The following is a 14,047-nucleotide window of genomic DNA, read 5'->3' as shown; positions in this document are numbered from 1 at the left end:
CCAGCATCCTTCTGTTCCTATAACTTCCTGGCATGACTTTCAAGCAAATGTCTCAAAATGATGCTATGAGTGAATTTCTGCATGCTGTTCCCTTCTAATGAGTATGCCTCTAGAAGCGATTGGGTGCTGTGGTTCACAGGATTAGGTGATGGATGAGATCTTTACCTTTCCAGGGATGTCTGCAATGCCCGAGACAAATGGTTGTCTCCTGACATATAACTTTACACATGGGATAGGCAGCTGAGCTGCATCAGATTTCATCCCCATTTCCCTTTCCCTTCTGAGGCGTGGGAAACAAACATGGGTGTTGGAAGCTCTGCCTTTTCCTCCCCACTACTCCCAGGTCTGTTACATTTCACAGTGCAGAAACATTGCAAACAGGGGGTCAATTAGCCAGTTACTTAGACTAATGGTATGGTCAGCCTTAGTTCACTTTGCTTTGTATTTCAGGGAAACTGATTCCTTACAAATGAGTTCCCACAATGTTTTTGATGCTGCCAGTTCCCAAGGAGCTAGCTTAACTCTGCCCACGGGCTCTGACATGCGTTGCAGAGGGGTTGGGTACTTGGTTTTCCTTGTGCTTGCTTCTTGGTCACCTCTGTTGCCTGATGTACCCATGTGGAGGCTCTATGCTCTTTGAGACAGCTGGACTGTGAGTTGATACTGTTGTCCTGCTCTGCCTCCCCACACTGGCTTCAAATGACTCTTGAGCTGTTTACAGAGCTTATTACTGAAGGAGCTTGGTTTACTGTTTTGGTAGGGTGCAGGCAGTGGCACATATCAGCTCCACCTGAAAATCACAAGCCTGCCTTCTCAGTTCTTGTAGAGCGTGGAGCCTGCATGTGAACAAGCAGAGAAGCAAAGTTTTGTTTTCTTGTGTTTTGACTCTAAAAAGATGGAGTCACATTTCTTTTAGTTCATGCCTGGAGTGAGTGTGATGGGCACAGTATGATTCTAGCACAATACCTCTCTGCATGATGGAAGCAATGCATGGCCCGGTGGGACCTTGGGCTTGGACTTGCTGCAGGCAAGTGTTTGATGTGTGTGACACTGTAGGTCAAGATTGGGGTATATTGAGTCCCCGTAGTTGCTTATCCAATTTGCACCAGCTGAGTCTTGATGTTCTTTGCTGCTCTTTTGTTTATTTAAATGTGCTTTTAAGGAGCCAGCCCTTCTTTCCCAAGAGGCTGAAGTTTCTTTTGAAAGTGGTGGTTTTCTCTGCCACCAAGTCTTTGGCCTTTCCAGCATGTGTCTGTGCCCTGCTGTCCAGGGAGGCAGGGGCAGAAGTCCCAGGAGCTGTGGACAGTCAGAGGAAGGTGCTTCTGCTGTTTCAGCAAACTGCATCACTGCATCACCACTCTGCTCTGATTTGTACCCAGAACAAGCTGCAGATCCTTGGGGTTAAGCCCTGGCATTAGCAGAGGATAAAGAGGCCTAGACACAGTAGTAAAGCTAAAACCCACAGGTTTGGTGGAGCAGCAGGAAGAGAGCATGCAAGAAATCAATGCCGGGTGACTTCATTTTTGCTTAACATTTCGAAGTGCTTCTGGTGCAGTTTACGTGATGAGTCAAAGAGTCCTTATTAACTGTGTATTTACCAGTGCCTGCAGACCCTAATCAATTGGTGGAAAAGTTTAACAAGCTGTAGGAAAGTGCACACAGCCGCTTTGAAGGGCAAAGAGTATGACAGGAGACTGGCACACACACAGCTGGAAAAGGTGCTTTACCTGGTGAAGTGGCAACCTATTTTCCTCTGCTGTTGTGGTGCATTTTGCTTTGCCTGTATCTTTTGTGGTTTCTCCAATGTCCACCCCCTCCCGCCCTCCTCATGGCAGGCAGGCAGGCTCCTTGGTGGTGCCAGCATGTGGTCTGATGCCACAGAGCATCAGCCACTGGCCCCACGTCTCTGGGGGCCTGAGTTTGTTGTGCCACAGGGGTGCACTGCAGGCTGTAGGACACCCTACCCTGTGTCCACACCATGGGGAATCACATAGATACTGCTTTGCCTTGACCCCTAAAAAACAACATAGGAAACCCAATGGTAAAAATAAGTTAATTTGCCCGATGTGGCTTCCTTTGTGTTTCTTGTAAACTGATGTGGGGAAGACACAGAGGGCCTGGGGATGCAGATACAACACTTTTCTGGTTCTGCTGGGAGCTTGGTTTGGTTGTGTCAGTTCCTGGCGTTGTTCTTCCTTCCTGAATTTCACCTCCTTCGATGCACCATTGGAATTTTGGGGGTTGTTTGTCCGTCTTCCTTATTGGGATTTGGTAATTGGTTCCCAGAGAAGTGGTAAGTGCCTGTTTTTACTGCAATCAGTACAGAAATTCAAGAGAGTGTTAACTGAGCTTTTGCCAGGCAGCAGTTTGAGGTGGAGTTCAGGCTTTGAATTTGTCCAGTTAAGACCTAGAATAAATCCAACCCACACTCTCAGCCCTGGTAAATAAATGCGGGATGATTCCTTCGCTAAGAGAAGATGAAGGTCTCTCCAGCAGTAAAGCAGAGTGCAAGTACAAGACAACTACATTTTGAACTTTGATATTAATTTTGAACTTGTGAGTGTAACTGCTGACTAATCAGCAGGAATAAATTTTGGTTGTTCTCTACAAAGTGGAGGGATTTGTTCCAAGTGCTGGTTAAATGATTTGCTCTGCTGTTAGTGAGTCATTTGTGACCTGTGCCCAATTCCTGCAGATGAGTTGACTTTTTGTAAGGATTTGCTTATGATTTCAGACTGTTTGGCCTTTTTCCTCCAAGGGTTTGCTTACAGTATTCATGTTACGTGACTGGCTGACTGGTACTGCTTTTGCTCTGAGATTGGGCGAGTGAATGTTTCAGACAGGCAACCAGAAAAGTAATATGCAGAGATGCTCTTTGGTAATCTGGTATTTGGGGTTGTCCTTAACCCCATGTTTCTGTTTCGTATCTTGGGACTGGTACCACTCCACCAGGTCTGTGTGCAGGCAAGAAAAACTGCTATTCCCCAGGCCTTTGGAGTAGTTAAGAGCTGGTTTTCAGAGCAAGTAGCCTTCATGGCTCCAGCCTGAAGTTTGGGAGCAGCCTGTGTCTGATCTGTATGTGGGTCTCCATCCACTGATTGCAGCACAGCTGCTGCTGGAGGTCAGCCTCTTTCATGAGAAGTCAGAAAGAGCCAGACCAGAGTCGCATAAGGCTCGGTAAACTGCCAGGATGTCTGAATAAGCTAATCATGGCCAGGTCATCATTATCTTAAGTGAGTCAGAGATGTGTCCAGGCTGTTTATTAAGATAATTGGGAGAGGGAGGGAGGGATGTTTGCAGTCTGTGGACTAGACCGGTGAGGTGGTGGAATATATTGCAACGCCTGGTACAAGAGAGAAGGAGCTCATGGTCTTGCAAGTTGAAGTTCTGCATGTGTCCAGGGCCTGGTCCTGCTGGGATTCAGTCCCTGGTGCCAGTAACAGGGTTGTAAGGTGACATCATGATAAGGCAGTCTGCACATTTCAAACACTACCAATGTGAGCTTGTCTTGCCAGGCTAAAGAGTTGTACCTCTGCACAGATTTCCTCATGAAGCCTTGTTGCCTGGTCATTTTAGAGATATATTGGATCAACAGAGCATTTTCGTTTTGCTGCATCAGTGCCAAGCGATATTTGGGGACGATAGGAGCAGTTGCGCACAGTCACTCCTTCCTTGCTAGTGCCTGGTCCAGTCTGCCATAGGCTGCTGAAGGTGGCTGCAGGTTTGCTTTGTGTTTCCTGAGACACATTTGTTTGTCAAATGGTACCAGAGGGGGCTGCAAGTTTAAGAGTGTTTAAGTTCCAGTCATATGCTCAGCACTGCTAGAACAACTCCAGAGGTACATGTCCCCCAAAGCCATCACATCTCACAATGCACAGACGTTGCAGGCGACTGAGAAGGGACTCCCTTAAAGACAGGTAAGTGTCATTTTTCTCCTTCCAGGGAGCTATTGTGTGTAATATGCTGAATTCAGACCTCTAGCAGGAATTATTTTGATGGATCTGCTCTAAATGCATAAAGGATAACTGACTGCATTAGACAGTATCAGTAAGAAACTGTCAGTCCCTGCTCAGGAACTAGCAGGGGCTCTTCTGGCTGGAAATGCTGCAGATCTGGCACTGTGTGAGAGCAGAAAACCAGAAGAGCCAAGTGCTGCTGGAGACTGGGGTTAACACCCACCATTGCTCCTGTTTGACTGCCCAGGTCAGGGCTGGTGGCTGGAGGACGCAGCTGGGATGCCAGCAGGTAGATGGCAGAGCTGCTGGAGGTGTTTGGCACGGCTGTTTGTTCCTTTAGCACAAATCTGCAAGGGTGGCTACTAAATGATAGGTGCCAGTCTCGGCAATAAGCAAAAAAGACCCTGGTGTGCCTTAACCCTTCTGCCTGGTGCCAGCAGAGCATGCATTACAGATGGATCGCCTCTTTTGCAGCCATATGAAACACTTACCACTCAGTTCCAGCAGAAGATCTGTATAGCCACAGCTTCAGAAAAAGGCAGCAAAGTCCCTGACAGTGCATCTTGGATGAAAATACTGTCCTGTGACTAGACTGAAAGTTCAGTTTAATCCTGTTAACCTCAGAGAGGACTTCTGGGAGTTGGGTACTGCTCTGTGTAGGTCCTTAAGCTCCTCTGCATGACTGTAACGTGTGAAACATCTAATCTTGTGCCGAATTTCCTTCCCTGGATTCAATGATGCTGGCCTGAGCCTCAGAGAAAATGGGCAGATTGATATCAATAGCAGTCTTACAAGACGAAGAACATCTCCTACCAAAAAACCAGAATCACCCTTAGAAAATAAAGAAGACTCCTGATCATAAAAGATATCATCAGGTACACCCAAATGGGTAAGGATCAAAAATGTCCCTCTGAAGGAAGAAGATCTTTAAGACTCCAAATAGCAAGGAAATGTGGTTATCATGAGATACAGCATAGACTGAAATCTGGCTTTTTGATCGTGAAAGGACCACTGAAAACAAATGGGCTGCACAGGAATATATGTGGGTGATCCCTTGAAGGGATGGTTCAACCTTTTGGGGCATGTCTGTGCCATTAGTTTATAGCACTGTGAAGCTCAGGTTTGCCAGCTTCCTGGGCCGTTGGCCTGCCAGCACAGGGAAGGAGGCATCCCATAGCTTGCTGGACACGAGCCACGGAGAGTCGACTTTGCTGCCAAGCCTGCCCTGTCTGAGACCTCTCCCTTCTGAGTAAAGATGGATCCTCATGGGCTTGGAGCTTTCACCAGATGTTACCCAGGCCCATGCTTAGGTTCCACAACAAGAACTCAGAGGATGGCCATCTCTTCAATTGGAAAGGTTACTTTGACATAACATCATTGGAATTGCCTGAAGTGATGTTCTTGTCTGGAGAAGTAAGTAGATGTTTGCTGATCGTGGTGCAGGGCTGTGTGTATGTTTGTGTTTGCATGCATAGTAGGAATCAAATATTGATGGTGGAAAGGTGGTGCTGGATTTCCAAGGGAAGAGACACAATCATTCACTGTGATCTACTGCGAAAGGCAGAGAACTGGAAATCAGGATGGTAAAGTCTTCAGTGGATTAGGCTGTGACACAGAGGTGAGTTTTTGCTGCAGCTTCTCCATCTGTAATCCTGCATGAGTGATTTAAGTCCCCCACAGTGCACCGGTGGTATCTGTGCACTCCAGCTGCCAGGGATGGGTGAGAAGAGCCTGGCTCTGAGCTGGTCCTGGGTGTGATTCAAGAAAGCAATTCTTGAGACCCTCAGCAGCAAGCACGTCCCTGTGTTGTAGAGACTGAGCTGGGGTCTCCCGCAGAGCTCAGCTTCAAGCTCAGAACAGTTTCTGGGTTTGGAAAGAAGCAAGGAGCCACAAGGGTCCTTTCCCAAGGGACATCCCAGCCCAAGTGCAGGCATCGCACATGCTGCTTCCTGCTCCCTCACAACCCCCTGAATAAAGACTCTTTGTTCTAGGAGACATAGACTATATATATTTTAAGGCTCCATTAATCATTCATAGCCCAAAGATGAAACTGAGCATCAGAGAGAGCTAAGGAAAGGCTGAGGGTGTGAGGCAAGGAACCTTCCATTAGTGTACTAAATCTCGACCTGGTAGCACCTTCTCCTTGCAATCTTGCCTTTGCTTTGCAAAGCCCTCTTTTCTCCTAAAAATCTGAAGTACTCCCCTACTTTGAGTATATAATTGTAGCAAGGACCTAATCAGCTGCTTCCCTTGTGCAGCTTGATGGTTGACCTTTGAAGGAATAAAGGCTATGTCCTAGTGAGCATGTGAGAGCAGAGCTGGGCTTCCAGAAAAAGCATGTCCACGTTGGCTTGGATGGAGAATGAAAGATTCCTAGGTATGCTCTGGGATCAAGCAGGGTTGAAGGGTTAACACTGGGTCTGGCAAACAGCAGCAGGGGAAAATGTAATTGAATGGTTTGGAAAGAGAGGGTGGCTGCTTTCTGACTGAGCCAAGCACTTCCAGGCTGTGTGGCACAAGCCAGCTGCGAATAAGGGCTCCTGCTCATTTGTGGTCACTTGGTGGTCAGCATGAAATGAGTTTGTGGGTGTCAGCCTCGTTCTTGGTACCCCGATGTCCACAGCACAGAAAATGTCTGTGGTTTCTTGGATGGAGGCAAATGCCAATGACTAAATCCAGAGCATGACAGCATGGCACTGGTTTGTGGGGTCCTGACCTCTTGGCAAAAAGAAATAGCCAACACAACCTGTCTGAATAGCAGCAGAACTCATAGCCAAAAGAGTGAAAAGGGTGGAAGAGAAACTGGTTGGTTGGTTGGTTGGTTTGCTTGCTTTTTCTTTGTGGTTTTTTTTTTGGTTTAATTCTGTAATCTAAGAGAAGGGCTGGAAGTTGAGCTTTCATTTTATAAGATCATAGTTTTCTTTCTTATTTCAGTTATATTACAGTAAATATTCGGATTCTGCTTGTCCTGATTAAATGGCAAAATGTTGTACAACAGCAGGAAACTATCATGTTGCTTTGTTATTGCCTTTTTAATTACTGTGACCAATTCATTGGCAAGAGAAATATTATTATTGCTAAAGGCTGGAGACACCTTCCCTTTCCACTGTTATATGGCCCCAGGGCTTGTAAGATGCAGCTTTGGCAGTAAGGTGAGATAAAGAGAACTTCATTTATTTGCTGCTCTTCATTTGTGCCAGCACAAGAGCTTATGCGGCCACAGTCTAACCCAGGTGTCTAGTATGATCCAAGTTAAAAATAACCCCACTTCCACCCCTGCTTCTTCAAAGGTTAGTTTTCACCCAGAACATTTCAGGGCACTGCTTTGCCAAACAGCAGTGACAACATGAGGGAGGGGGAGGCCAGTGGTGGGGCAGGGATGGAAGGCAGCAGTGGGGATGGGAGGAGGCCAAACACCCAAGCAGGTTTCACCATCAGAGCTGGCAGCAAGCAAGCATCGTGACATCCAAGAAGGCTGCTGCAAAAACGGGGAGAAAAATGATTTGGAAACGTGCTTTTTCTAAAGACTTTATTTTTTTAATAACGAAACCTTTCAGGCCCCTTTTTAATTCATAATAAAGAGCAGGTTGAAAAGAAAGAGAGGGCAAATGAAGACAGTGAGGCTTGCTAACTTCCTTTAAAGTTGGAAGGTCACCTTTAAAAATGGATGAATGCATCGTTTGCAGGAAGCTCCAAGGCAGCAGGCCTGGGGTTCGGCACTAGAATAGGAGGCAGAACAAAGATGAAAAGAAGAATCCAGTTGGGATCTAGGAATAGCTGCAGAACTGCAAGTGCCTGTGGTGGACTTGGGTGGAGGCGGTGTTTGAGGGAGCTTCTCTGCCTGCTCTCTGAAAGCTGCTGTTGTGCGTGGTGATGTGCTGGGGAAAGTTAAGTCAGGTGCCAGATAGCCAGCTGGACTGCGCAGGAGCACGTGGATTGGTGGTATCATTGTGGGTGTAAACTGGAATTTGGGATAAAATTAAGGCACTGCCTGCCCATTCTGCATTCAGGGATGCTGAGTAACCCTAGAGTAACCCTAGGCACGTCTTGCCTGCTCTGGTTATGTTCGTGCTGACTCTTCCCCTTTCCTGGGACCCCTCAGGGAGTGGGAAAAGGGTGGTCACAGCATGAGTCCTGGTAATGACTCGCTGGACAGAAAGCTTTTGGGCTGTGTTTTGGATGATTTCCTGGGTCTCGCTACTTTGGTCTACTTTGTGAGCTGGTGAAAGTCATGGTAGTGCCACTGTGCCATATGGAGTTATGTGAATATATTCACTTCTCCTTACCCCATCCAAATGAACATACCGGATGCTAAGATACAGCCATATGCTTCACACTCCTTAGTTACCTGGTTCAGAAACCAGGTATTTCCCCCTGCGGAATACCCCAAAGATGAGATGTCACAAGGAAAGAAGCCCAACATTTGAAAAGGTAACCCCCACCATGTCCAACACGCTTTCTCCCCCATGATCCCAGTGCCAGCCCTTCCCACCTTTGCTTGGAAACCACCAGATGCAGGCTTGGAGCTGCCTGGTCATGGAGCAAGCATGTGGCAGCTCTTTCCTCTTCTCTAACTGGATCAGGCATATCCTCAGGGAGCTTCATACAGCCTCTAGTCCAACAAGTTCCAGGTTTGGTCCCCAAATAAAGGGCCTGGATAAGCACAGGGAAATGAATTTCCCCCCAACCCCTTCCAGTCAAGGCTGAAGGGTGAGACTGCTCCTGTGAAATCATTGTGTCGTGAGATGAGAGGACAGGATTGCAAAGGAGAAAGGACTCCTATGAATCTACAGTTAGTTTGTAAAGCTTTGGTATCTGCTGAGAAATGCTGTCTACGTGGTGTTTTGTCCTGCTGTGTTGCTTCCCTTTTTCTGTATCTGCCCTATTTGAAGGTTTTCAGCGTACTTTTGCAATCGGTAGTCAATAAGACTTGCTAAGGATACAGTTTGGAGGCCATTTTCAGGAAGGGAAACATAGCAAGCATGTTGCCTTCCCCAGGCTGTTGCAGTTCATACAGAAGCACGTGGGAGTGCACGGCCAGACAGCGAACAGGACGCCAGGGGAAGAATGGGGACTGTGACCAGAGAAGCCTGTGACCCTTGTGCTGGTCTCAGCTGTGTCTGCCCTGGGCAGAAGTTCCCTATGACAGGGAATGAAACGGTTTTTCTTAAAGGTTCACCTAAGAACTGAACTTGTTTCATATTTAAGCACTTGCCTGTCTGTCCCACTGAGCCAAGGCGTGGGGGCATCAGACACATGCTATCTCTTGCTTATTAAGTGGTTCAACAAGCCCAGCTAATTACAATGTACTCAAGGATTTTGTAGTTCATGAAAGCGGTCCCTGTTTGTTTGTGTCAGTGCTTTAATACATTAATACACCAATTAAACCTCAGGGTGTGTGCGTGCTCACACAGCTTAACATACAGGAAGGCATGTTGATGTCTTTCATATCAACTGCGCTTCTCTGGCTGTTTCTGCTCCAGCTCTGAAGGGATGCTTGTGGTTTTATGCTCAGCCTTGTCACCAAAGGGCACACATCCCCTACATAAAAGCATAGTTCTAGCCCCCCAGAAGTACATTGTTTTACAAGACTCTGGCAGACGTAGGCACTCTCTGTTGTTAAGGTTTCCTTCTCTCAGACAGGCCTGGGAGAGTTTCTCGGTCTTTATTTCCATCTCGGTGCTGATGATACAGGCAATTTGTGCATGAAAGTGTTGTCTTCTCTCCCTCAATTAGTCCCGAGGGGTCACCAGTGGGAGCGTACTGTCTGCGACATTTGCACTTGTTTGCAAAGGGCCCGTCACATGCGTTAAGCCACATGGGTAATGAGGGATAATCAGTGCACAAGGCACCCAGCGTGAGTCAGTGCAGGGATGGGGCTGGAGCGGACAGTGAGGGTCAGAGGTAAAAACCTCCTTCAGTACACTTACAGTTCAGTGAAAAGAAGGCAATTGTGGGGGGAGGAGAAAGGAGAAATGACAGATTAAAGGAAATTGAGCAGCTGTAATAAATACACTTGAAATTGAAGAGCACCTAGGATGCAGTTGTTATATTCCCTGCAGAGCTGAAGTGCTGAGGAGGGTCTGCAGAAAGGGCAGCCGTACAAAACCACTGGCCTTTCGGCGAGCAGGCTTACAGGGAATGCAAAATGAGTTGAAGAAAGCTGGCTGGGCTTTAATGCAGGTCTTTAAGATACAGTTGGGAAGGCTGCCTTAAACATTCAGTCTAGTAAAAATAAAGACAATAAAAGATGGGATGAAAGGACTGACGTACACCAGGCTGGCTAAGCAAGAGATAGAGGCCGTGGCGGGGCACTGCTGAAGTATTACAGTGAAAAGAGAGGGGAGGAAGAAGAAAGCAGGAGAAAACAAAGTGACAGAAAGCAGCAGCCATACAGAATGCTGAGGGTGTATTTCAGAGAGCAAGGTCCTTTTGCACATAAGTATCTCTGAGAGACAATGAAACTGGCCTCACAGCAAGGAGGGGTTTGGAGTTTTGAGGAGAACAGTGAGCTGGTACAGAGGATACAGAGGAGAAGTGCTTATCTTGAGAGTGATATATGGAGAACTTAGACTGATGACAGAGAATGAAAGCCACCTTATATCAGCAATAAGAGGAAAGAAGGATTATTAAATATTTTTCATCTGCCAAAATTGTATCCAACTTTATAGAGGATGAAGAGAAAGATGCCCCCATACCAGTGGCCAGGTGTTCAAGGGCATGGGACAAGGTGAGCATCCTCTACTGGTGGAGAGCACATCCTGTAACGTACACACCTATGGGCATGCACATGACTCGCCAAGCTCTTCACTGACATTTTAGATTGCCTGTCTAAAATGGGACAGATGGATGAGAGTTGGAAGGTGGTGGACATAATGGGGACAAGAGACAGACCAGTAAGTTTAATGTTTGCTCTGGGAAATTCTTGGAAATCTTCTTAAACTTTAAGGGATGTTGTGGGAGAACACCTGGAGAAGCAACACTCTGTGAAGGCCAAACTTATGTGGCTTGAAGTAGTGGGAGGTCACACTCAACTAATCTGCTGGCTTTCCCTGAGGAGCTAACTGCCACTGTATATAAGGGAAATTGAGTGGATATAGTGCACTGAGATTTTCAGCAAGTATTTGACAAGGACCAGCATCAGAGATTAATGACTGGGGGTAGCAGCATTGGTGTAGGATTTAAAATAACAGCCTGTGTAGAAATCTGCTCTAAAAGCAAAAGACAAAAAGGAGCTATTGCTAAAAGTGTTTCCAATTGGAAAGAGGTTGAAAGTGATGTGTCCTAGAGGTCAGTCTTAATCATCTGTGTTTTTCGTAATGTCTGCTAATGATCTGCAAGGAAAGACTGAAAGCAGGAGCCAGAGTCATCCCTGCTGTAACACCACAGACGTGAGTGATTTTTCACCAACACTGGCTATGGCTGAGGTCCCAAACATGCCCAGTGCCTCTCCTGATTTGGGATTTATTTGAGAGAGGCAGAGAGAGGGGACCTCTTTGGCCCTCCTACAATACCGTGAGCAGCACTGGGAATATACCCACGCCGGCGGAGACGTGGCATGGGGAGACTGCAATTTATGCAATGGAGACACAGCACTATCTATGAAGAAAGGATAAATGAAGCAAACTGAACAGCATAGGAATCTTTTCCTTCACTGAACTCCTTCCAGAAATGAAGATGTGATTTTGAACAGCTCGGTAATTATTTTTTCCTTCATTATTTTTTTAATTTTATCTGCTTTCTCTACAATTCCAGTTTCTAGTCTGGAGACCTTGGATGACTTGTTGTGAGCTCTGTTTGCAGAACTTCAGCCTGGCTGTGTAAATGCAAGAAGTCTGAGTGAAGTTTTGAACTTTGGGTGCTCATCTACACTCAGATATTGATCTGGGTAGGTTTGTCCATTACCTGCTTGAAAAATCTCTGCCCTGGGAAAAGGTTAAGGGACTTGATTTACTGATTGATAAAGAAAAGACATCAGGGTGACCTTTATAATACAAAGGGGTCACTTTCCAAGCTCAGATTGCAATAATGAAACAGGATTTGCAGGCAAACTGATAGATTAGATTGGTGGAAACTGGCCTCTGATTTTTCCATGTTACCATCCCAATATCTGATGCTGACCCTCCAATTAAGACAATTCAGGAAAGCAACATGTATACTCTTGTTCATTTTCTGATGAAATGTGACCTGTCCTAGACTAGTGAGGAGAAACAGCTAATGGCATATTGGAGATCTTTCCACTGTTCTACCCCACTCTGTGCTCTGCAGCATCACCCACATATATTCATCTACAAATTGCTACTGCCAGCTTTGAGAGGTCCTTTTTATGCCTCTGCATCCTCAGCAAACTGAAAAACATTATTTCCCTTTCCCTCCTTTCTCAGAAATCTTGCTCATTTTGGTCCTTTCCACTAGCAGTTTGTTCTTGTTCTAAAACTTCAGTATACACATTTAAATTTAAGCTGTTAAGCCATATATGATATATATATGAAAGTGTATTTATATAGTCTTGTTTTTGTAGCTGAAGATCCTAGTAGGTTGCCTTCTGCATGTGTCTTGAATACTAACTTAGCAATCATCCAGTCCTCACACATAGTTCAGTTAAAGCTGAACATGCACCTTTTCACCATCTGCAATTAATCATGCCTTCTGAGGCTACCAGCACTGCAGAATGTTTTCTTGAGTCTCACCAGGGCCCTTAAGAAGAATTAACTGGGTATTTTTCCCCTGGTGCAGACACTGATGTTTTGCCACAGGAGAAAACTATAGGATTTTTTTTTTTTTTTCCCTCTTGCATGCAGTGAAGTTTGTGATGTTTTTCTGTGAAAATTCACCCCAACCATCTGGCTCATAATGGCGTAAGACATCACTGAAAGATGACAGACAGACAAATGGACAAATATACAGTGTTTTATTACCCCATGTTCTCCCCATGCTGGGAGTATCAGAGACAATAAACCAAGGTGGATTCTCATTTATAATCATAATAAAGGCAGGACACAGCAGGGATACGGTAAAGCAGTACCATCAGGGAAGGAAAGGCAGTGTCCTAACAAGAGCATGTGGTTCCTTAAATAGTCCTGAACTCCTGGTGTTGAGGGATTTCCAAAACCTTGTCCAAGGAGAACTTCTTCTGGTTCACTTCTCACTCCTCCAAGTGCTTCTGCCAAGGAGAGGAAGGTGGTGTTGGCACAATGGTGCCTCTGCTCAGTCAGCGTCCATGAAACGAGTCAGATCCCACTGTGGAGCAGCTCCAGAGTTGATGCATGACTGAGCTACTGCCTTTCAGAGGTCCTCTTCTGCAGGATGGACCCAGGGTACTGGTGGGCTCCTTTCTCTTGTCTAGAGCTGCCCTGCCATTACCTTGCTCATTTTTCAGCAGCGAGGGGGACCTGAGAGAAAAGGTGGATTTCACCTTGTGTGAAGCATCACAGGAGCACCAGTCCAATATTCATTGCATCCTACTTGTGACTCAGACATAGACCAAAGGAATACAGGAAGCCCCAACTATGCACAGACCTGGAGAGCTAAATGAGGACCAGCTGCTATCCCCATCAGATTAGCTAATTCCTTTGTATGATCCGTCCTTCTCTTTATTCCTCTCTGCATAATTTGCTGCCTCGTAAAAATTGTCGAAATCACCTAAACCACGGTAATTTTAGAGCCCAGCAGGCAGAGCTGTCTCACATTACTCCTCCTTCAGGGGTTTCCTTCTGCATGAGAAGTTGGCAAGATGAAAAAAGGGATGGGGTTGTGCAGACAACAAGTAGGGAGAAAGCCAGGGAAACCTCAGGCAGAAACAAAGACAGAGCAAGGTCCATGTGGGGTGTTAGGAAAACATGAGTCTGAGGGAACACCTCATCAAGCCATATATGTAAATGCACCTCCTGTGTCAGTCCTGCGAGAAAGAGAGTTGGAGGAGGTGGGAAGGAAGGGGAGAGATGGAAATTGGGCAAATTGGAGAGAGGCCTTCTAATGAAATCATAACTTGAGCCTGAGGTCTGTCTTTCAACACCTCATGTTTTTACTCCATATGGCCTCACTTCTGGAATTTTCTTGTTCCATGAGTTTGGCTGCATTAGCCACTTGTT

General features: G+C 46.2%; 1 protein-coding gene across 2 annotated transcripts in view; it reads left to right on the top strand.

Annotated features, from left to right (window-relative positions):
* NTRK3 (neurotrophic receptor tyrosine kinase 3) overlaps positions 1-14,047 on the top strand; it is a 219,917-nt gene that overhangs the window by 150,993 nt on the left and 54,877 nt on the right. The window lies entirely within an intron of this gene.

The sequence above is a fragment of the Buteo buteo genome, chromosome 13 (assembly GCF_964188355.1).
Source record: "Buteo buteo chromosome 13, bButBut1.hap1.1, whole genome shotgun sequence".
In the NCBI taxonomy this organism is placed as follows: Eukaryota; Metazoa; Chordata; class Aves; order Accipitriformes; family Accipitridae; genus Buteo; species Buteo buteo.
This window is presented reverse-complemented; position numbering and strand designations above follow the sequence as displayed.